The sequence below is a fragment of the Cololabis saira genome, chromosome 22 (assembly GCF_033807715.1).
Source record: "Cololabis saira isolate AMF1-May2022 chromosome 22, fColSai1.1, whole genome shotgun sequence".
Lineage (NCBI taxonomy): Eukaryota > Metazoa > Chordata > Actinopteri > Beloniformes > Belonidae > Cololabis > Cololabis saira.
This window is the reverse complement of record NC_084608.1, coordinates 35,113,306-35,134,165: the sequence shown is the minus strand read 5'-3', so window position 1 is coordinate 35,134,165 and position 20,860 is coordinate 35,113,306. Positions and strand designations below refer to the sequence as shown.

The window sequence follows — 20,860 nt, the reverse complement described above, 5'->3', positions numbered from 1 at the left end:
GGAAAACATTCCCACACAGGATGACATCAGGAAATGGCCATACCTCAGTGAAGTACAGCTGAACACTATTGATAAGGAGGTGGGACTGCTTATTGGACAGAATTGCCCAAAAGCTCTGGAACCATGGAGGGTTGTGAATAGTGAAGGGAATGGCCCTTATGCAGTAAAGACACAACTTGGCTGGGTGGTAAATGGACCGCTCAGCAGCAGCCCCTGCTTGGATGAAAGTGGTCGGCCATATCTGAAAGCAAACAGAATTTCAATCGCTAAGATAGAAGAATTGCTCGTTCGTCAGTACAATCAAGATTTTCCTGAACAGCGGCAAAGTGAGAAAAATGAGTTATCATTTGAAAATAAACAGTTTCTCAAGAAAGTCTCTGACTCTGCTACGTTACAGAATGGACACTACTACATCCAACTCCCTTTCCGAAAGGATGGTATGAAAATGCCAAATAACCATCACATTGCAGAACAGCGTGCCCTTAACCTTGTTAAGAAGTTCAAGAAAGATCAGGTGTTTTTTGAGGACTATAAAAGTTTCATGGAGGGGGTCATACAGAAAGGTCATGCTGAAAAGGTTCCAGACAGCCAGCTGCGAAGAGATGATGGACGGATATGGTACCTACCACATCATGGTGTGTATCATCCACAGAAGAAGACCATACGTGTGGTTTTCGACTGTGCTGCCACATACAGGGGCACATCTTTGAACAAAGAGCTATTGCAAGGCCCAGATTTATCCAACACACTGCTTGGAGTTCTTCTCAGGTTTCGACAGGAGCCCATCGCCATGATGGCCGACATAGAGGGAATGTTTCATCAGGTCAGAGTACCGCCTGAAGATGTCGACTTCCTTCGTTTCCTTTGGTGGCCTGATGGTGATGTAAGCAAACCGCTGGCAGAGTACAGAATGACTGTTCACCTATTTGGTTCAGTCTCATCTCCTAGTTGTGCTAGCTTTGCCCTGAAGAAAACAGCAGAGGATAACCTGGGAAAATACGATGAAAAGGCTCTTAATACTATCAGGGAAAACTTCTATGTGGATGATTGTTTAACATCTGTCTCTACTGAGAATGAAGCCATAACTCTGGTCAAAGATCTTAGAGACGTCTGCATGGAAGGGGGATTTAGATTGACCAAGTGGGTAAGCAACAGCCGTGCTGTTCTGTCCTCACTGCCTGCAGAGGAACGAGGGAAAGAAGTTAAGGATTTAGATTTGGACAGAGAGAACCTACCTGTGGAAAAGGCACTGGGAGTCCACTGGAATGCAGAGACTGACAGACTTTCATTCAGAACAGCCACAAAGTCTCAGCCAATCACCAGAAGAGGTATTCTTTCTGTAGTCTGCTCTGTATATGACCCTTTAGGATTCCTTGCTCCTTTCATCTTGACCGCAAGAAACATACTCCAAGAGCTGTGCAAATCCAACTGCAGCTGGGATGAAAAGATACCCAACGCCTTTGCTCTACAATGGAGAAGATGGCTCACAGACTTGAGCAAACTCACTGGATTCTCTGTTGACAGATGCATTAAGCCAAATGGATTTGGTATACTGAAGTCTGCACAGCTGCACCATTTCAGCGATGCCAGCGAGTCTGGGTATGGTGTGGTCACCTACCTGCACCAAGTAAACAATATGGGTGAAGTTCATGTCTCATTCATTATCGGCAAGGCAAGAGTCTCCCCGCTCAAGCAAATGACCATCCCAAGATTGAGCTAGCTGCAGCTGTCCTTGCAGTCAGAATGGATGTAATGCTGAGAAGAGAACTTCAGATTGTGCTGAAAGAATCAGTCTTCTGGACCGACAGCACATCTGTCCTGCAATACATTGCCAACACGACTAAAAGGTTCCACACATTTGTGGCAAATCGAGTCTCTGTGATCAGAGAATTGTCATCAACTCAGCAGTGGAGGTACGTGGGCTCCAAGCAAAACCCGGCCGATGATGCCTCACGGGGCATGAACGCAGAGGCATTCTTGAAGTCTATGAGGTGGATTCAGGGCCCAAAATTTCTGTGGAACGATGAAGATCAGTGGCCAGCATTGCCTGAAGGACTGAGTCCCATTGCCTCAGATGACCCAGAGGTTAAAAAGGAAGTGGTGGTCAATCACATTTCAATGAAAGAAGAAAAGGATCCTACAAGCACGTTTTTGGAACACTTCTCAAGTTGGAGTGATGTCAAGAATGCAGCAGCATGGATACTGAAGATCAGGCAGATCCTACAACAACTGAGAAACAAAAGAAAAGAGTTTTCAGAAAGGCTCAAGAATGGCGACAACAAAGAAACTATTCAACAGTTGAACAAGTTTAAAGGGACATTAAGAGGCCAGAGGCTTACAGTTGACGACATGACACAGGCGGAGAAGGCAATAATCAAGTACAGTCAGAGACAATTTTTCCCAAAAGAAATATCTGCGCTGGAAAAAAGACACCCTCATGTAGAGAGAAGCAGCACCATCTTCAGGCTGGATCCTTTCTTGGAGGATGGATTGTTAAGGGTTGGAGGAAGGATAGGCAAGTCAGCAATGCCACAGGAGCTCTTGCATCCGGTCATCCTAGCTAAAGAGTCTCATGTTGCAAAAACAATTTTGAGAGACGTTCATGAACGAGTTGGTCATGGAGGAAGATGCCATATGCTCTCTCGGCTGAGACAGAAGTATTGGGTCCTACATGCCAACACAGCAGCAAGAAAAGTAATCAGCAAATGCATGTTCTGCCGGCGACAAAGGGCCAAAGTGGGGGAGCAAAAGATGGCTGATCTGCCCCGAAGTCGTGTTACACCAGACCATCCGCCTTTTACGTTTGTTGGTACAGACTACTTTGGGCCAATCGAAGTAAAACGTGGGCGGAGCTATGTAAAAAGGTATGGTGTAATATTTACATGTTTATCCAGCCGTGCCGTACATCTGGAAATGGCTTCATCGTTAGATACAGACTCCTGTATTAACGCCATCCGCAGGTTTATCTGTAGAAGAGGTCAAGTTGTGGAGATGAGGTCAGACAACGGCACAAATTACGTTGGCTCAGAGCGCGAACTCAGAGAAGCTGTCCAGGAGCTGAACCACAGCAAGATTGAAAACACCCTGCTTCAGGACGGGATAAGATGGATCTTCAATCCTCCCTCTGGCTCTCACCATGGAGGAGTGTGGGAGCGCTTGATTCGTCAGGTAAAGAATATACTTACCTCTGTCATGAAGCAGCAAGCACTGGATGATGAAGGCTTACAGACGGCACTTTGTGAAGTGGAAGCAATTCTCAATGACCGTCCAATAACAACTGTGTCAGATGATCATAATGACTTGGAAGCTCTCACACCAAACCATCTGCTTCAGCTTAAAGGAAAACCAATCATGCCACCTGGACTCTTTGACAAGAAGGACTTGTACTCCAGGAAAAGATGGAAGCAAATCCAATACCTGGTGGATCTTTTCTGGAGAAGATGGATCAAAGAGTATCTTCCCTTGCTGCAGGAACGCCAGAAATGGAATATTTCAAAAAGAAATCTTGCTACCGACGATGTTGTTCTCATCGTGGATGACACTGCCCCACGCAGCTCATGGTTGATGGCCAGAGTTATCAAACCATTGCCAGATGCAAAGGGGCACGTAAGAAGAGTGCTGCTGAAGACAAAAACAAGCACAGTAGAACGGCCTGTCAGTAAGCTATGCTTGCTGCAGGAAGCATCACTCATATGAGAGTGATCATTTCAAAAAGAAGATTTAGGTTTAGACTCCTACTAAATTTAAGTTAGTGTAATTGTTTTGTTAATCACAGCCACAATAAGGGGCCGGAAATGTAGGAGCCAAAACAGCATTTATGTTTTTGTTAAAAGAATATTTATGATTTCACCACTTCCCATATTTTTGGTTCTAGTTTATTGATTTGTTTTGGCAGTTTGGCTACTGATTGGCAGTCTGGCCACTGAGTGACAGCTTGGCCACACCCATGGTAATTGTGGGTGTGGTGCCAGTTGACAAAGGGAAGTGGAAAACGTTTGTCAGACAATGGAGTCTGAGCCTTAGTGGAGAAGCAAAACACAGTTTTTTTAACCACAACTTACCATAGAACCTCACCATAGCATTCCCATACATTTTCTTTCTTTTTTCATAAACAAGAACATACACTTTTTGCTGGCTTAAGAACTTTTGTAGGGTATTTTTTGAGTTTATTTTTTACACAATGACTGGCTGCATGGTGGATCTGGATCTACAACCAAGGTGCGTTAAAACCACTCATCTAAGGCTGGGGCTGTGGCTATATTAAAGAAAATAGCCAGAACAACAATAGATTAATATTAATAACCCAATATCAGCTACAGTTTGTCACCTCCACCACACGTAACGTGATGTTTTTGTATCGTGAAATTTCCTGGCAGATATATTGTTACTCCCCTATTGAAGAAGTTTACAAGTTTAAACGGCTCAGAGTTGTAAACCTACAATAGTTTTATGTGGACATGGTTGTACTTGGTACGTGACTTTAATTCTAGTAACTCTGGTTCTGTGATCTCCTGCACCGTCCTGTAACTCCTGTGGGTCAGTCTGGCTTTAAATCAGACTTTATTACAACTGACATCATGTTTTCTCTCATCACAGATTTGTTAATTGTTGGCTCTCAGAGACTCACTGTGAAGTTGTTGCGTCCGCTCTGAAGTCCAACCCCTCCCATCTGACAGAACTGGACCTGAGTCAGAACTGGGACCTGGAGGATTCAGGAGTGAAGGTTCTGTCTGGTGGACTGGAGAGTCCAAACTGTAGACTAGAGACTCTGAGGTCAGTCCACTGGAGATGTTTCCACATTTATCCACTTATCATCCTCCAAAGATGGAACTGGCTCTAAAAGTTCTGTCCAAAATAGAATAGAATAGAATATGTAAGGGATAATGCCCGACGAGGTGAACATTATCAGAAATATATGGACGACGCGGGGCGGTTTGCCTCCACGAAGTCCATATATTTATGTTAATGTCACCTGGAAGAGCATTATCCACTTATACCACGGTCACTTACCAAAAAACATAAATATTAAATCAGTTATTCATGCTTTAATGTGTTTTCAGTGTAAATCATTAGTTTTATAACAAGCCACAGCGGAGCGGCTGAGCGACTATTTAATCTCTCAACCAGCCGTTGGAAGTTATTTAACAAGCCATAACTCAGTTTCCTTGGTAACGGGAGATATTCTAGTCCGTTTCCTTGGTAACGGGAGATATTCTAGTCCGTTTACTTGGTAACGGGAGATATTCTAGTCCGTTTCCTTGGTAACGGGAGATATTCTAGTCCGTTTCCTTGGTAACGGGAGATATTCTAGTCCGTTTCCTTAGTAACGGGAGATATTCTAGTCCGTTTCCTTGGTAACGGGAGATATTCTAGTCCGTTTCCTTGGTAACGGGAGATACTCTAGTCCGTTTCCTTGGTAACGGGAGATATTCTAGTCCGCTCAGCTATTTTCTTTTCTCTCCTCTTCTGCATCCCAGTCATCAAAATTGTTAAATTCACCAAATAAATCAAAAGAAATTAGAAAATCCCTCATGTCTCTGTCCTGCGGTAGCCGGCTCTTCTTCTCTGAATCTCTGTTGCCGTGGTTACCACCTGAATCTCCGTTGCCGTTGTTACCACCTGAATGTCCGTTGCCGTGGTTACCACCTGGCAGTTGATCCAGTAATGATATTAAAGTTATCAGACAATTTGACCAAACTTGTTTTCTAGGTGTCTGTTATCACTTTTAACCTCCACCTGCCAGCCAATCAGAATCCAGTATTCACAAAGACCGTGGTATAAAGTAAAATAAAATAAACTACTAAAATAATAGAATAGAATAAAAATAGAATAGAATAGAATACAATACAATAGAATAGAATAGAATAGAGGTTTATTAGCATTTACACCAGACGGTTCCGGTACATTGGAATTCTTTTGCGTTCTCCCAAAGTCAGGCAAGTCAGAAATACACATAAATAACAAAAGGATATATAACTATATAACGACAATCAACATATATTGCAATAACAACAATGTACATATAATACAAAAATATATACACCGTATACAATGTCCTTGTATAGCTGAGGACCCTGAGTTGCATCACCGTTAAATACAGGACATTTACCAGGTAGATGAGAGATTTATTGCACATTTTACTTGTGCTTTTGTAAGTATTGTATTGTACGTTGTGAGGGGGTTGAGCTTTCTCCACCAGAGCTGCAGTGTGTTGTGCTGTTCCAGCTGAGGCTTCACTGATCTGAAGGCCCAGGAACCTGGAGCTCTCAGTCCGCTCAACCACAGTCCCCTGAGGAGAGGAGGCTGCAGAGGGGGGGGGTTCCTGAAGTCCAGGATGAATTCTTTAGTTCTGTCCAGGTTCAGAACCAGATCATTGTCTCCCCAGAGACAGTGGTTTTGTGGACCAGGTTCCTGTGCGAGGACTCGTCCTTCCCTGTAATCAGACCAAGGATGGAGGTGTCGTCCCGTCCTTGATGGGGATGTTATTGTCCTGGTTGGAGGTTCAGTCATGTGTGTAGAGGGAGAAGAGTTGTGGGCTGAGGCAGCAGCCCTGCGGGGTTCCTGTGCTCACTGTGAGCTCAGCAGACCTTCTCTCCCATCCTCACCACGTGTGGTCTGTCTGTGAGAAGGTCCAGGATCCAGTTCTGGGTGGGAGCGGGAACTTCCAGGTCTGCCAGCTTCGTGGTCGCTTCAGCGGCCTGATTGGATTGAAGGCTGAGCTGTAATCCAGGAACAGAAGCCGTGCATCGGTGTCATGAGAGTCCAGGGGCCTCATGTACAAAGAGTGTGTGGATTTTAACGTGAATTTGTTGGTGGAATTCTTGCTTACGCAAAAAAGATTCAGATTCAGATTCTCAAAACTGTGCACTTTTGTTTCAGCATTTCAGCATTTTCAGTGACATTAACCTTAATAACATCACTTATTGAACAATACCAAAACATTATTGATGGTCAAGGACTTCTTAACATTTCAACTTCAAAGCTGTTTAACTATGAACTTATTTACACTAATATGTTTTCTGAAACATTTATTTCAACACGGTTACAGAAGTCATCAGCTGTTTCTTCTTCATTCAGGTTGGAGAACTGCTTGTTGTCAGAGATCAGCTGTTCTTCTCTGGTCTCAGCTCTGAAGTCCAACCCCTCCCACCTGAAACATCTGGACCTGAGCAGGAACTGGTACCTGAAGGATTCAGGAGTGAAACATCTGTGTGGTTTCCTGGAGAGTCCAGACTGCAGACTGGAGACTCTGAGGTCAGACATGTTTTAGTTTTGTGTTCAGATGAATGTGATGATAAAGTTGTGTTGACACTAACCTGCAGACATCAGGCTGATCTCCTGCTGATCCACACTGACCATCAGACTGATCTCCTGCTGATCCACACTGACCATCAGGCTGATCTCCTGCTGATCCACACTGACCATCAGACTGATCTGGTTCTTCTTCTCTGGTGTCTTTGTTCAGGTTGCAGCACTGTGGTCTGTCAGGGATCAGCTGTTCTTCTCTGGTCTCAGCTCTGAAGTCCAACCCCTCCCACCTGAAACATCTGGACCTGAGAGACAACAACAACCTGCAGGCTGCAGATGTGGAGCAGCTGTCTGCTCTGCTGCAGAGTCCACACTACCAGCTGCAGACTCTCAGGTCAGTGGAGGTTGGAGTCGGTCCTGCTGCTTCCAGCAGTTTTCTACTAAAACCAGTGTCTATCAAAGATCCAGTGTTTCCAGTGAAGCTGCAGCTTCTCAGCGGCTGCTTTCCCCAGTAAAGCTGTGAGAGGAGGATGATGACAGGCTGCAGGATCAGAGGATCCAGATGTGTGTTGTAGACCAGTGTTGTGCTGGTGTTCACGTGTCCACAAATAAAGGAGTATTCCAGCTGACGGCCTTCCAGGATGTTCAGACACACAGCTGCTCCACTGCAGCTCTGAACTGTGAAGGAACCCAGAATGGAAAATCCACCAATAACCTCGTCCATGTGGCCGTTTCACACGGAACACAAACAGGAACAAACAAGAATGGAATTACGTTTTTGAACCAATAATAAAATAAGTTAACACATTATTGGTCTAGTACAGGGGTCGGCAACCCGCGGCTTTAGAGCTGCATGTGGCTCTTTAGCGCCGCCCTAGTGGCTCCTGGAGCTTTTTCAAAAATGTTTCACCTTTTTATTGAATTTTTTTTTTTTTTTTTTCCTTTTTTTCTCTTTTATTCTCCCTTTTTCCTTTTTAATTTCGACTTTTTTCTCAAAATTTTGACTTTTTTCTCGACATTTCGACTTTTTTTGTGAAATTTTGACTTTTTTTCTCGTCATTTCCACTTTTTTCTCGAAGTGCATAATGAATAAATAAATCTCCCCCAGTTCTGACTAATATAGAAACATGCAGCATGTGTTTCCTTCATTCTAATTCTAAGACTTTTCATTTTTTGCGGCTCCAGACATATTAGTTTTTGTGTTTTTGGTCCAATATGGATCTAAAACATTTTGGGTTGCCGACCGCTGGTCTAGTAGAAGAAATCAAGTATTTTAAAATCTAATAACTGCAGTGATAATATAATAATATACAAACAGGACTGTATTTTTCATAAAAATAAATGTTTGTGCAGTTATTTCATCATATATATATTCAGTTGATGGAATAGTCGTCGTATTGGTTCATCCAGGTTACGAACTCTGCAGAACTCTCCTTGTTTATGAGCATAAATATGTAAACTTATCATTTCATGTGAGTCTCTGAACAAGGGAAGTCAAGACAAAACTGAAACACGAGGACACGGGGTTTCAAAATAAAACAGGAACCTAAACACCAAAACTGGGACATGAACTCCAAACCGGGACAGAACTGAGGGGAGAACATCAACATTAAATGGACCTGACTTCCTCCAATAAATGTCCTTAACGTCAAACTGTCCAAAAGCTCCGTGACTGAGAAGAATCCAGGCTTTCATCCATCAGCCGTCCTGGACCAATAAGTGTTTCATTACCAGCTGAGATCTCTGTGGTCCAGCAGTCTCGTAGAGCTTCAGAAAAGTAGAACAGTCTTCCTGGTCCAGTTCTGGGTTCTCTGCTAGTTCTTCTCTCATCCAGACGTTTGGGGTTGAATGGTGCCCACAGTTCCCAGAATGACAGAGAGACTTGACTGAATGTTCCAAGTATTGACTGATCTTGTTCAGGAGGAGATTCAGTCATTCTTGATCAGATCTCTGGAGGAAGGTGTTGAACTCCAGGCTGGTTTCCAGCATCCTCAACCATGGCAGCTAAAGCGTTGGCTCTGGATTGAACATGAGCTTCAGGAAGAAACCCAGGTTCCTCATCAGGAAGGACGGGTTTGATACCAGACCCAGAAGCAGCTTCAGCATCAGACAGAGCAGCCAGTTCAGTGTGAGCAGAGGTGCATGCTGGGACGCTGCACGCACCTCTGCCTCACTCATCATTATTTACCTGCTCACATTCATTAGAGCCACCATGGTTTTACATGTCAGTTTCCATAAACTCATATTTTTACAGTCTTGTTGTGATTTCAGGTGTAACTTTAAAATGATTTCCAGATGTCATGAGTTTAGTGTCAAATAAAACAACAGTCTCATCTGTTTTTATCTGCAGAACAAATTGGAGCCAAACAGACGACGGTGGACCAGGTGGATTCTTCTCAGAGGAGACGTCCTCCTATAATCTCTCAACACCAGCAAAGGTTGATGAAGCTTGTGTCTCCACCAACCTCCACCTCTCCCCTCGTCAAAAACCCTCGTCTAAAAAAAAAAGAGGGTGCATATTGATGTGATGCAGCGGTTTTCAAACTGTGGGGCGGCCCCCCCTCACCCCCCCCCCCCCCCCCCCCCCCCCCTCCCTAGTGGGGCGTGGAGGTACTGCAGGGGGGGTGTGCCCCCCTAGTGGGGCGTGGAGGTACTGCAGGGGGGGCGGGAAGACGGAGCGGAGCTGGAAACCAGACGGCTGCATTGGGATCGGGTCCCGCCGGGTCAATGCGGGATTGGGATGGAGTCTAGCGACAAGGTGGAGATCAATGACGGGGAAAATAAACCTCAAGAGAAGATCTTTACAAAACAAAGGAAAGGAAAGTCAGATATTTGGAGAATATCTAGAGACAACAGCTGGTTTGAGAAGATCTGCAAGGGAAACAAGCACACACAAGTCACTGATAGAGTGTGGAATAGGAACGGAATAGTCATGTGATTATTTACAACCTGCAGTACAAATAGGAGTTCATGTCTATTAATATATGTTCATAAAATAATTTCTAAAAAAAAATTAATACTCAGGGAAGAAGGCCTAGTTTTAATTACTACTTATTATTCTTAGCATCATAATTGTTGGTTGGTATTTGTATTGAAAAGTGCTATACAAATAAAGTTATATTATTATTATTATTTTTATTTTATTATTCTAATTATTTCACAGTGTCACCGAATCATTTGCCAATACAAGCACTTTTGTTCATGTTCAATTAATAATACAATATACAATTATAGTTGGGTTTTGTATCTTATTATTAGTAGAGTAATGTTTGTACAATTATATACAATTAATTCTACCAATCTAGGTGGGAATCGTTAGGTGGGGGCTCTAAAATATTTCAAATTCCGCAAGGGGGTCCTAACTGAAAAAGTTTGAAAACCACTGATGTAAAGTAATTTAATTCACTATTGTTTGACCCTTTGAAATCAATGAATATACTTGTAAAAAACCACCCAGGTCTGCTCCCACCGCACATTCCTGCTCTCAGACTAACATTCCTTCTGTCCCTGCTCCTAAATCTGCTGAAAGCAGCAGTGAAGAGACACAACAGCGTGAAGAAGAAGACTCCAACCTGGGAGAAGGATGTGAGCCTTTTATCAGAATGAAGGCGATCCCAGCGAGCAACGCTCCGCCTTCCTCTGGTCCTCTAAAACTCTCCACCACAGGTTCCTGTGAGAGGAAGGAAAAGTCCTGCAGCAGGTCCCGTTCAAGCAGCTTTCCCTCGCCCACTCATCAACCTTCTGCAGAAAGCAGAGCCCTAAAAAGATGTGGAAGTTTCCCTGCCGGGAACCTGAGCAGCAGCTTTGAGGAGTTCCCACCTGCCTGCACTGACTGTGTTTCCAGCATCAATAACCTTTTAAAACCTGAATATTGGCAATAACCCGGTTACACGGCCATGTAAACACCAATAACCCCTTTGAATAACCTGAATATGCTCATATTCTGGTTTTTAAAAACCCCAATATGAGCCCTGGGTTCCTCCTTTTAAAACTGAATATTGGGTCATGTAAACGTAACGGAATATCCCCATCAAACGGAACAGGAATCTGTTTTCTGCTCATGCTCTGTTCACAAGGAATCCTGGTCTTTTGAGTCCAGGAAGTTCTTCTAAACACGGAGAAACCAAGACCAGGAGGAGACTAATCACTTCATAAATGGAATGAAGGATATGAACATTTCTGCATTTGTAGACGGTAGAAAGTACCGGGATAGAAGATTTACTAAAAGTTGCTGAGCAGCATTTGTTTTGAATTTGGATCCAGGAAGAAGAAGCAGAAATGACGGGAATTGTGTCATCACGTTCTCCGTGCGTCGCTGGTTTGATCCAGATAAATGATTAATTACCATGTAAACGGAATATTCCCAATGTTTCAGGAACCGGAATATTAGCAATAACCTGAATTTGGACTGATGTAAACGTAGTCCATGATGTCATCCAGTTCATCAGGACTCAGAAGAAAACAGAAACTCATGTTGTCATCCACGTTGGGAATAGAAAAAAATAATAATAATAATAATAAAAGTAAAAAAAAAAATATATATATATAGTGACATAACAAAAAAGTAGTAGTAGTAGTGCAATAAATGTAAACTTAACTAAGAAAATAAAACGAAATGGGTTATCTAGAGATTAATAATTAGTTCTTAGATCAATGATTAGCAATTCCAGTAATAGTCACAAGTTAAACTAGTAAATACTTGAGTGGGAATGTTGTCATATATCACCCCAGAGTTATATACCAATGTATTAGTAATTATTCTGTTACTATTCTTAGGGATAGAAAAACAAAGACATCTGCTCAGTCCTTTGGAAATACTCTCACATTTTCTAAATAAGTAATAAATGGTTTCCAGCTGGAGAAGAACTTTCTAATGAACCCCTAATTGTAAACTTTATTTTTTCCAATTTGAAGAAATCCATAATATCAATTGCTGCCCTTTTGAACTGTATTTTAGACATGAAGTCATGGATGGCAGCAAACTTCCTACAGCTCAACTAGGACAAACAGAGGTTTTACTCATCGGTCCTGAAGGCCAGAGAGAGAAACTTTTACCAAAGTTACAGGATTTAAACCCTCAAAATCACTTACAAATCTGGGCCTGATTTTTGACTCTGAGCTAACTTTTATTCCACATATCAAAAACAGAACAAAGATGGGAGAATTAACTTCTTTGTAATATTTCTTCTGTTGATTGGGAACAAATGTGTAAAAACATTTATGAAACAACTCATTCAAATTATTGGAAGGAGTTTGTGTGGAAGATTTTAATTAGATATTTTAGGACACCCCAAATTTAAAGTAAGTACAAATGTGATCTAAATTCAAATTGTTGTAGAAAATGCAGGAGCAGATAAAACACCACAGTCATGTATTCTGGTCGTGTTTAGTTAGAAGTGAATTTAGTGAAAACTCTGTCAGAGAATTGGAGAATATTTTTTGTGTTTCTTTTAATAAAAATCCACTGGTGTTATTACTTGGAAAAACACCAGAAGAAATGAAGAGGAAAGAAACTCACTTGTTTTTAGTTTTAAGAGCAGCATTAAAGAAACAAATGAAAAGAAATTGGTTAAAGGATGATAATTTAATTAATTCTAAATGGAAGGATCTTGTAAATGACAGATATGGAATGGAAAAAAATAACAATGAGACGTAGAAATCAAGTTTATATTTTTGAAGAAAGATGGAAAAGATGGGTGAGTTAACAACAAACAACAGCCTAATGAACATAACATGATTTAGTGTTTGTTTTGTCTCTGAATACGTCTGTACTTCTGTCCATGTAGTGAATATAAGGATCCTCGGAATGAAATCTGATACGTATCCACAAAATAATTTATATGTGTAATGTTTTTAATTTAGTTTGATGGTTTTTGTGTGTGTTTTGTTGTTTATTTTATTCTGTTGTCCTTTTATTTTCTAAAAAATGCAAATAAAAACAAGCATAACAAAGATATGTTTTTAGCATCTTAAGAACAGCCAGAGTCTCCCGTTTCTCTCTCAGGCCAGTACGGAGCTGCTAATGCTTTTATCTCTTGTGGTTTAGATGATTGTAACTATGGAAGCATATGAGGAACTATATTCAAATTAAAATGCATTTGCGGAAATGCTTTTTCATTTTAAGAATGTGCATTATTTGAGTCAAAAATGAAATTGCTAATATATAATCCGATTTGCATTTTAATTTTCGTATTCAACACTGCTTATTCTTGTACTTAATTCAAATTAAAAAGAAAAAGACGTTTGAGATTTAATTTTCAAATCATGCCCCAGCAAATAGTTCCCAATATTCAATTTTAAATCTAAAATGTGAAAATTAAAATGCATTTGCAGAAATGCTTTTTCATTTTAAGAATGTAGCTGCATTATTTGAGTCAAAACTAAAATTGATAATGTGGTGCCGAAGAACGGGAGTCGGAGGCGGAGTATGAATGTTGAATGAAGGCGCGAGCCGTTTATTAACATCAGCCATTCAAACCAGAATAACACTGAACCGGAAGCGTAACGTCCGTCACTGCGCCCTATCCGGGCGGAACCACATTAACCCGCAGAGGGTTCCTAAGTGAATTATGTAACCCACTACACCAGCCCCCCCAGAATTCACCCATAGTCAAAATCCCCCCGCCGCGGGGGAACGACAGCGCGACCCCTACGGGTGCGAAAAACCGGGGTCGAGGGGGGCGGGGTCGAAGGTGCGGCCGCACCAACCGAAGAGCCGGGGGGCCGACGCGCCTACAGCGGCGCGGGCCTCTCAACCGGGGGCAGGGACGAGGGCCCAGGGGGCCGGCCCCTACGAGGGGCTTGTGCCAACTCCAATGTCCATGTCCACAACCAAGCTCTTAACCCCGTGCTGCAGGACCCTAAACGGCCCGTCGTAGGGAGGGCGCAGGGGGCCGCGGTGGGCATCATGGCGAACGAACACAAAATCCGTAGAGCGCAGACTGGGGGGCACCTTGAAGGCGGGGGAGCCGTGCTGTGATGTAGGGATGGGCGTGAACGCCCCAGCGGCCTCCAGCAGGGCGGCACGCTGCTTGGCCGCCGACCAGGGGGCAGTGGCGCTCGGGATGAAATCCCCCGGAACCCGCAGGGTCTGCCCGTAGACCAACTCAGCAGAAGAGGACTGCAGGTCCTCCTTAGGGGCACACCTCAGGCCCAGGAGGACCCATGGGAGTTTATCCACCCAGTTGCCATCCGTTAAGCTCGCGCGGAGCGCTGCCTTCATCGAACGGTGGAACCTCTCCACCAGGCCGTTCGCCTGGGGGTGGTAGGCCGTGGTGCGGTGTAGTTTGACCCCCAAACCGTCCGCCACCGCGTTCCATAGCTCCGCAGTAAACTGCGGGCCGCGGTCCGAGGAGAGGTCGGAAGGGGTCCCGAAACGCGCAACCCACGTCCCGATGAATGCCCGGGCCACGTCGGAAGAGGTTGTCGAGGCGAGGGGAATGGCCTCGGGCCAACGTGTCGTTCTGTCAACCACCGTGAGGAGATAGGTGAAGCCCTGCGAAGGGGGCAGCGGACCAACCAGGTCGACGTGAACGTGGTCGAACCTCCGCTCGGGAACAGTGAAGGTTTCAAAGGGGGCCCTGGTGTGACGGTGCACCTTAGCCCGCTGGCAGGCCACACACGCGTCGACCCACGCCCTCACGTCCTTCTTCAGCCCTTGCCACACAAACTTCTGAGAAACCAACCTAACGGTCGGCTTTCTGCCAGGGTGGGAGAGATTGTGCACCGCCTCGAAAACGCCCCGCCTCCAGTCAGCAGGAACCAGCGGTCGAGGCTGGCCAGTAGAGAGGTCACACCACAGTCTGACACCCGAGTCACCGACCGCGACCTCCTCCAGGCGCAACCCGGTGTCGGAGGCCCTGAGGGCCTGGATCCCGCGGTCCGAGGCCTGGTCTGCGCCCATGCCAGCGTAGTCGACGCCCAACTGGACCGCCCCTACAACCGCCCTGGAGAGGCAGTCCGCGACCACGTTGTCCTTACCGGCGACGTGTCGGATGTCGGTGGTGTACTCTGATATAAACGCCAACTGGCGCTGCTGGCGGGCAGACCATGGTTCAGCCACTTTAGACATGGAGAACGTGAGGGGTTTGTGGTCCACGAAAGCCGTAAACTCCCGACCCTCCAGGAGGAAACGGAAGTGGCGGATTGCCAGGAAGAGGGCCAGGAGTTCCCTGTCGAACGCACTGTATTTACGCTCTCTGGGGGTCAACTGGCGGCTGAAAAAGGCGAGCGGCTGCCAGGCGCCGCCGACCCACTGCTCGTGCACTGCGCCGACGGCGTAATCCGACGCGTCAGTTGTGACTGCCACCGGGGCCCCAGGTGCCGGGTGAGCCAGCAGAGCCGCCTGGCTCAGGGCAGCCTTGGTGGCCTCGAATGCGGCCTCCCTCTCGGCCGTCCAGTCGACGGCCTGGTTGGCAGACTTGCCTTTGAGAGCCTCGTACAGCAGGCGCATGGTGTGGGCCGCCCGGCGGATGAACCGGTGATAAAATGTCACCATCCCGAGAAATTCTCGGAGCGCCCTGGCGGTATCCGGCCGGGGAAAAGCAGCAACGGCCTCCACCTTCGACGGAAGGGGGGCGGCCCCGTCCTTGTTGATGAGGTGCCCAAGGAAGTGGATTGAGGGCAACCCGAACTGGCACTTAGCCGGGTTCACGATGAGGCCGTGCTCGCTGAGCCGTGTGAAGAGGCCCCGGAGGTGCGCCAGGTGCTCCCCCTCCGAGGAGCTGGCGACGAGAATGTCGTCCAGGTAGACGAAAACGTAAGGCATGTCCCTGAGCGCCGAGTCCATCAGCCGTTGGAAGGACTGAGCCGCATTCTTAAGTCCAAACGGCATGCGCAGAAACTCAAACAAGCCAAACGGCGTGACTACGGCCGTCTTAGGGACGTCAGCGGGACGCACGGGGACCTGGTGGTAACCACGCACCAGGTCCACCTTAGAAAAAATCAGCTTACCCGCCAGGTGCACGGAGAAGTCCTGGATGTGCGGGACCGGGTAGCGATCGGGAGTAGTGGCGTCATTCAAACGGCGGTAATCGCCGCACGGCCGCCACCCACCCCCTGGCTTGGGGGCGATGTGGAGCGGCGACGCCCACGGGCTGTCCGAACGCCGAACGATGCCAAGGCGCTCCATGTTAGCGAACTCAGACCTGGCGACCTCGAGCCTCTCGGGGTTGAGCCGCCGGGCCCTAGCATGGACCGGGGGGCCCTCGGTCACGATGTGGTGCTCCACACCATGTTTGGTCGTGGCCGCAGAGAAGGTGGGTTCAGTCAGGCTGGGAAACTCACCGAGGAGGATCTGGTAGTTGTCCCCCTCCGAGAGCGAGCCGGAGAGCCCACTGCAGGTCGCCTCCCCAGAAACACACGCGATCGTGGAGAAGGTCAGCGCGTCAACAAGGCGGCCGTTCTTGACGTCCACCAGCAAACCGTGCGCGCACAAAAAATCAGCGCCGACGAGGGGGAAAGATATGTCAGCAGTGACAAAGTCCCACGTGAATCGCTGACCCCCAAAACACAAGTCCACGGTCCTCATGCCGTAGGAGCGGATAGGGGTGTTGTCTGCGGACGTCAGTGGCGGCCCTTGGGGACCACCGGCGGTGTCGTCCGCCGTAGCCGGCAGCACGCTCCGCTGTGCGCCGGTGTCGCAGAGGAACTTGAGTCCAGAGATGGCGTCTCGGACAAACAACAGCCGGTTCGTCGTGCCTGCGCTCACGGCTGCTACTGAGCGCAGGCTCCGGCGTTTCCCGCCGCGTAGGTACAGGGGGGACGGCACTTGCTTGCCTTAGCGCCAAAGCGTGCATGGTAATAGCACATACCAGAGCTGGCGCGGCCGTCAGCAGCAGTGAGTCCCTTCTTGGTCGGCGTGTCGCCACCCGCAGGTGCCGAGCTGCGTGTCAGGGCCAGCACCTCCGGGGTGCAACGTTGAGCAGCCAGGAAAAAACGATCAGCCTCCTCGGCCAGGGCGCGGGGCTCCGTAATAACAGTGTTGGCCAGAGCTGTCTGAACGCGAGGAGGCATGTGGCGGAGGAACAGCTCAACAAAAAGAAAGTTGGGCTCCTCTGCACCCAGCAGGTTCAACATCACCTCCATCAGCTCGGAAGGTTTGCTGTCCCCAAGTCCCTGGATTGCAAACAGCCGTCTGGCCCGTTCTGCCCGCGACAGCTCAAAAGTCTTGAGGAGGTAAGCTTTAAAAGCCTCATATTTATTCCGGGCTGGAGGGGTGGTGATGAAACTCACCGACCTGGTCGCGGTGGAACTCCCCAGCGCCGAGACAACGTGGTAATAGCGCGCATCGTCGTCTGTGACGTCGCGGAGCGCGAACTGCGCCTCGGTCTGGGCGAACCATGCCGCCGCTGATGTCTCCCAAAACTCCGGCAACTTCAGAAAAGTAGCGTTGTTTGCCATGTTCGGTTCAGTCTCTGAGTCTTCAGCGAGACTGACGTCGGGGTCACCAGTGTGGTGCCGAAGAACGGGAGTCGGAGGCGGAGTATGAATGTTGAATGAAGGCGCGAGCCGTTTATTAACATCAGCCATTCAAACCACAATAACACTGAACCGGAAGCGTAACGTCCGTCACTGCGCCCTATCCGGGCGGAACCACATTAACCCGCAGAGGGTTCCTAAGTGAATTATGTAACCCACTACACCAATATATAATCCGAATTGCATTTTAATTTTCGTATTCAACACTGCTCATTCTTGTACTTAATTCAAATTAAAAAGAAAAAGACGTTTGAGATTTAATTTTCAAATCATGCCTCAGCAAATAGTTCCCAATATTCAATTTTAAATCTAAAATTTGAAAATTAAAATGCATTTGCAGAAATGCTTTTTCATTTTAAGAATGTAGCTGCATTATTTGTGTCAAAAATAAAATTGATAATATATAATCCGAATTGCATTTTAATTTTATTCTTTATGCTGCATATTTTATGTCATAATCAAAAAGAAAACAAAGAAGACATTGCTTTTTCTTTTTCATGCTCTGCCCGCAAAAAACTGGACAAAATTCAAAATGAATCCGCAATCCCAGCGGCGCAGGAGAGTGACGTCACGGCTTCCCCTGTTCTCCAGCTGCAGCCCAGAAACCCTGGAAACCGCTCACGTTTTTTACGGTGACATCGTATTTTGCCGATTTCCCAAAGTCTGTTCGAAAAGGTCTGATGTCCTACAACTCTAACAGAGTTCTAGATGTCAAAATGAGACACAGACAGTAGCGGCGTTTCTCTACACGGAGCATTGTTGCCGGGCTGACTCCTCCTATTCAGACACGTGTGTTTGTTTACAACCTATGGAGCACGAAATGCAAAGAGGAGCAATGTCGACCGACAAGGTACAGTAATATTACCGGATTTTGTCACAAAAATGACTTTACTAGCATTTTCGCTTGTTTTTAGCATAATGTTTGCATGTTGAGCATGTTATTTTATTTATTCCAGCTTTGTACATAGACGAGTTGCATCAAGTCCAGGCAAGGGACACGCAGACATTCTACCCCTGTTCTTGTCCAGCGTGACAGTCTGACCGTCAACGGTATGTTTTCATACAGTAAAGTTGTTACTTCTCAAAAGTACACTTCATTGCATGGTCAGATGTGATTATTATTGTTTTCTGAATTTGGAGAGCAGAGTTTGGCATACAGGGTGTGTAACCACTGACTGTGGAGCCAGAAAATGTTTTAGAGTCCAGGTACATTTTTATGGCTAAATATTTACTCTAATCTAAATTGTATGTCTTGGTCCTGGTTATAGCATGCATTTCCTGAAAATTACTGCTGAGGAGCAGCATGAGTCTCCAGATGAGGAGGAGATCAATTATTTGAGAAAAACAATGTAAGTGAATGTTTGTGAGTCTTTTTGTCTTATTTTGTTTTACTCGTGTGTAATTGGCAAAGTATTTAAGGCACTTGCAGGTACGCTTAATTTTGTGGTTGATTCAAAATTAAATGTGCCTGCGAATGCCTTGAATTGTTTGCCAGAAACACACCGAAGAAGGGGGAAACGAAAACGTCTGTGTGACGATAAATATATTTTTACACTTGGAATTACTGTTCCTTTTATCCTTTTGAACTATACTTTATTAGGAATTCAGCACACAGTTGAGTGCATTGTCTCCTATTTATTTTACTGGTGTGTAATTCCATTCTTATGTGTTTATGTATGCTCACGTGCAGCATTGACATCGATGATCCTGGTCAGAGGTTCAGGAAAAGGAGACGGCTCTGATGAGGAATATATCCCTCACCTTTGTTTATTGTATGCTTTACTTATTGGTTGTATATCAAGTATTTAGAAAATGTATAAAAGTACATATGTATTATGATATATACATATCATATACATATAATATGTATAGTACAGACTTTATTTGAAATGATAAAGTACTATTAACACTATATGATATAAAAGTGAGTAATGTGACAGTAACAGAGCTGTTGTTTTTTTCTCAACTAACAGGACAACTTCAGACTTCGAGAACTTCCAAAATCACATCCTGATGTATGCAGGAAAGCATTTTGGCTTTAGCCCACCTGTATACACAGCTCAGACGTTGCTTGCAACACTTGGTTGACCGCGGCTGCTAAAAACTAAAGGTGTCAAGTGGAGATGCAGGTCCTCGTGATGACAGCTAAAACTTTGATTGCCTGTTGTTATATCTGTCTCAATACTCGGGAGCAAAGCTCCAGGATTTCAGGACAGAGTAAAATAATTCACCAACATAATTTCTTGTTCATGTCTTGTCACAATCCCTAAATAAATGTTGCTGTAATTGCAAATGATCTGATTATCACAACCTGTTTTCTCATAACTTCTCACTTGAATCAAAATCTCTGGGAGATTCTCTGCATTTGGTGTTTTTCACAATGAATATAAATCGGAATCGGAAAGATATATATTTTTTTAATTCTGTAAACAAGGACAGAACTCAACATTTCTGACTTTAATATATAACATAACATAATAAAATGTATAAAAATAAAAACTATTTACATTGAAAGTGTAACCCAGCTAAACACTGTTATTCACACCAGCCAAAAGAAATCCGGTGTACTGGTTGTTTGGAAGATTACAGATAGGTTTCCTGACCCAAACTACACAGCTTGGGATGACGACCTGATTTCCTTCTGCATGCCGCAACTGTCTCAGCTCCACTCCAGGCTTCTGGTGGTCATCGTGGCGAAGATGTCGTTCCAGGCAGCCCGGGCCGGCCACAAAACCCCCTCTTCTAATATAAAATACTGCATGTGTGCCATATGATTACTTATGCAGAGCTTCTCCAGGTCTGTGGGCATGTCCCTGCAGTTTGTGCAGATGCACCAGTGCAGCTGGGGTTCATCTGGACCACCTGGACTTGGACGCTAAAGTAACGCCATCACATCAAACACCAGGCCTGGCAGTCTGGTCACGACCTGCCCCAGAAAGGTTTTCATCTGTGGTGGAGTCAGGGCTTATCCTACAACATAAAGCATTTATTTGATATTTTATGTTATTGTACGAGATTGCATTGCTGGATGACATGAGTTATCTAACCCAGCTAACAAATAAATGTTACGCCAGAGAGTTGCCTTTGTAATTGTCTTTCCACAGCCAAACCTTATTTTTTTACCCTTAGAAAC

General features: G+C 45.4%; 1 pseudogene; it reads left to right on the top strand.

The window, feature by feature from the left end:
• The window catches only part of LOC133423115 (NACHT, LRR and PYD domains-containing protein 12-like), a 464,316-nt pseudogene that overhangs the window by 267,540 nt on the left and 175,916 nt on the right, over positions 1–20,860 (top strand).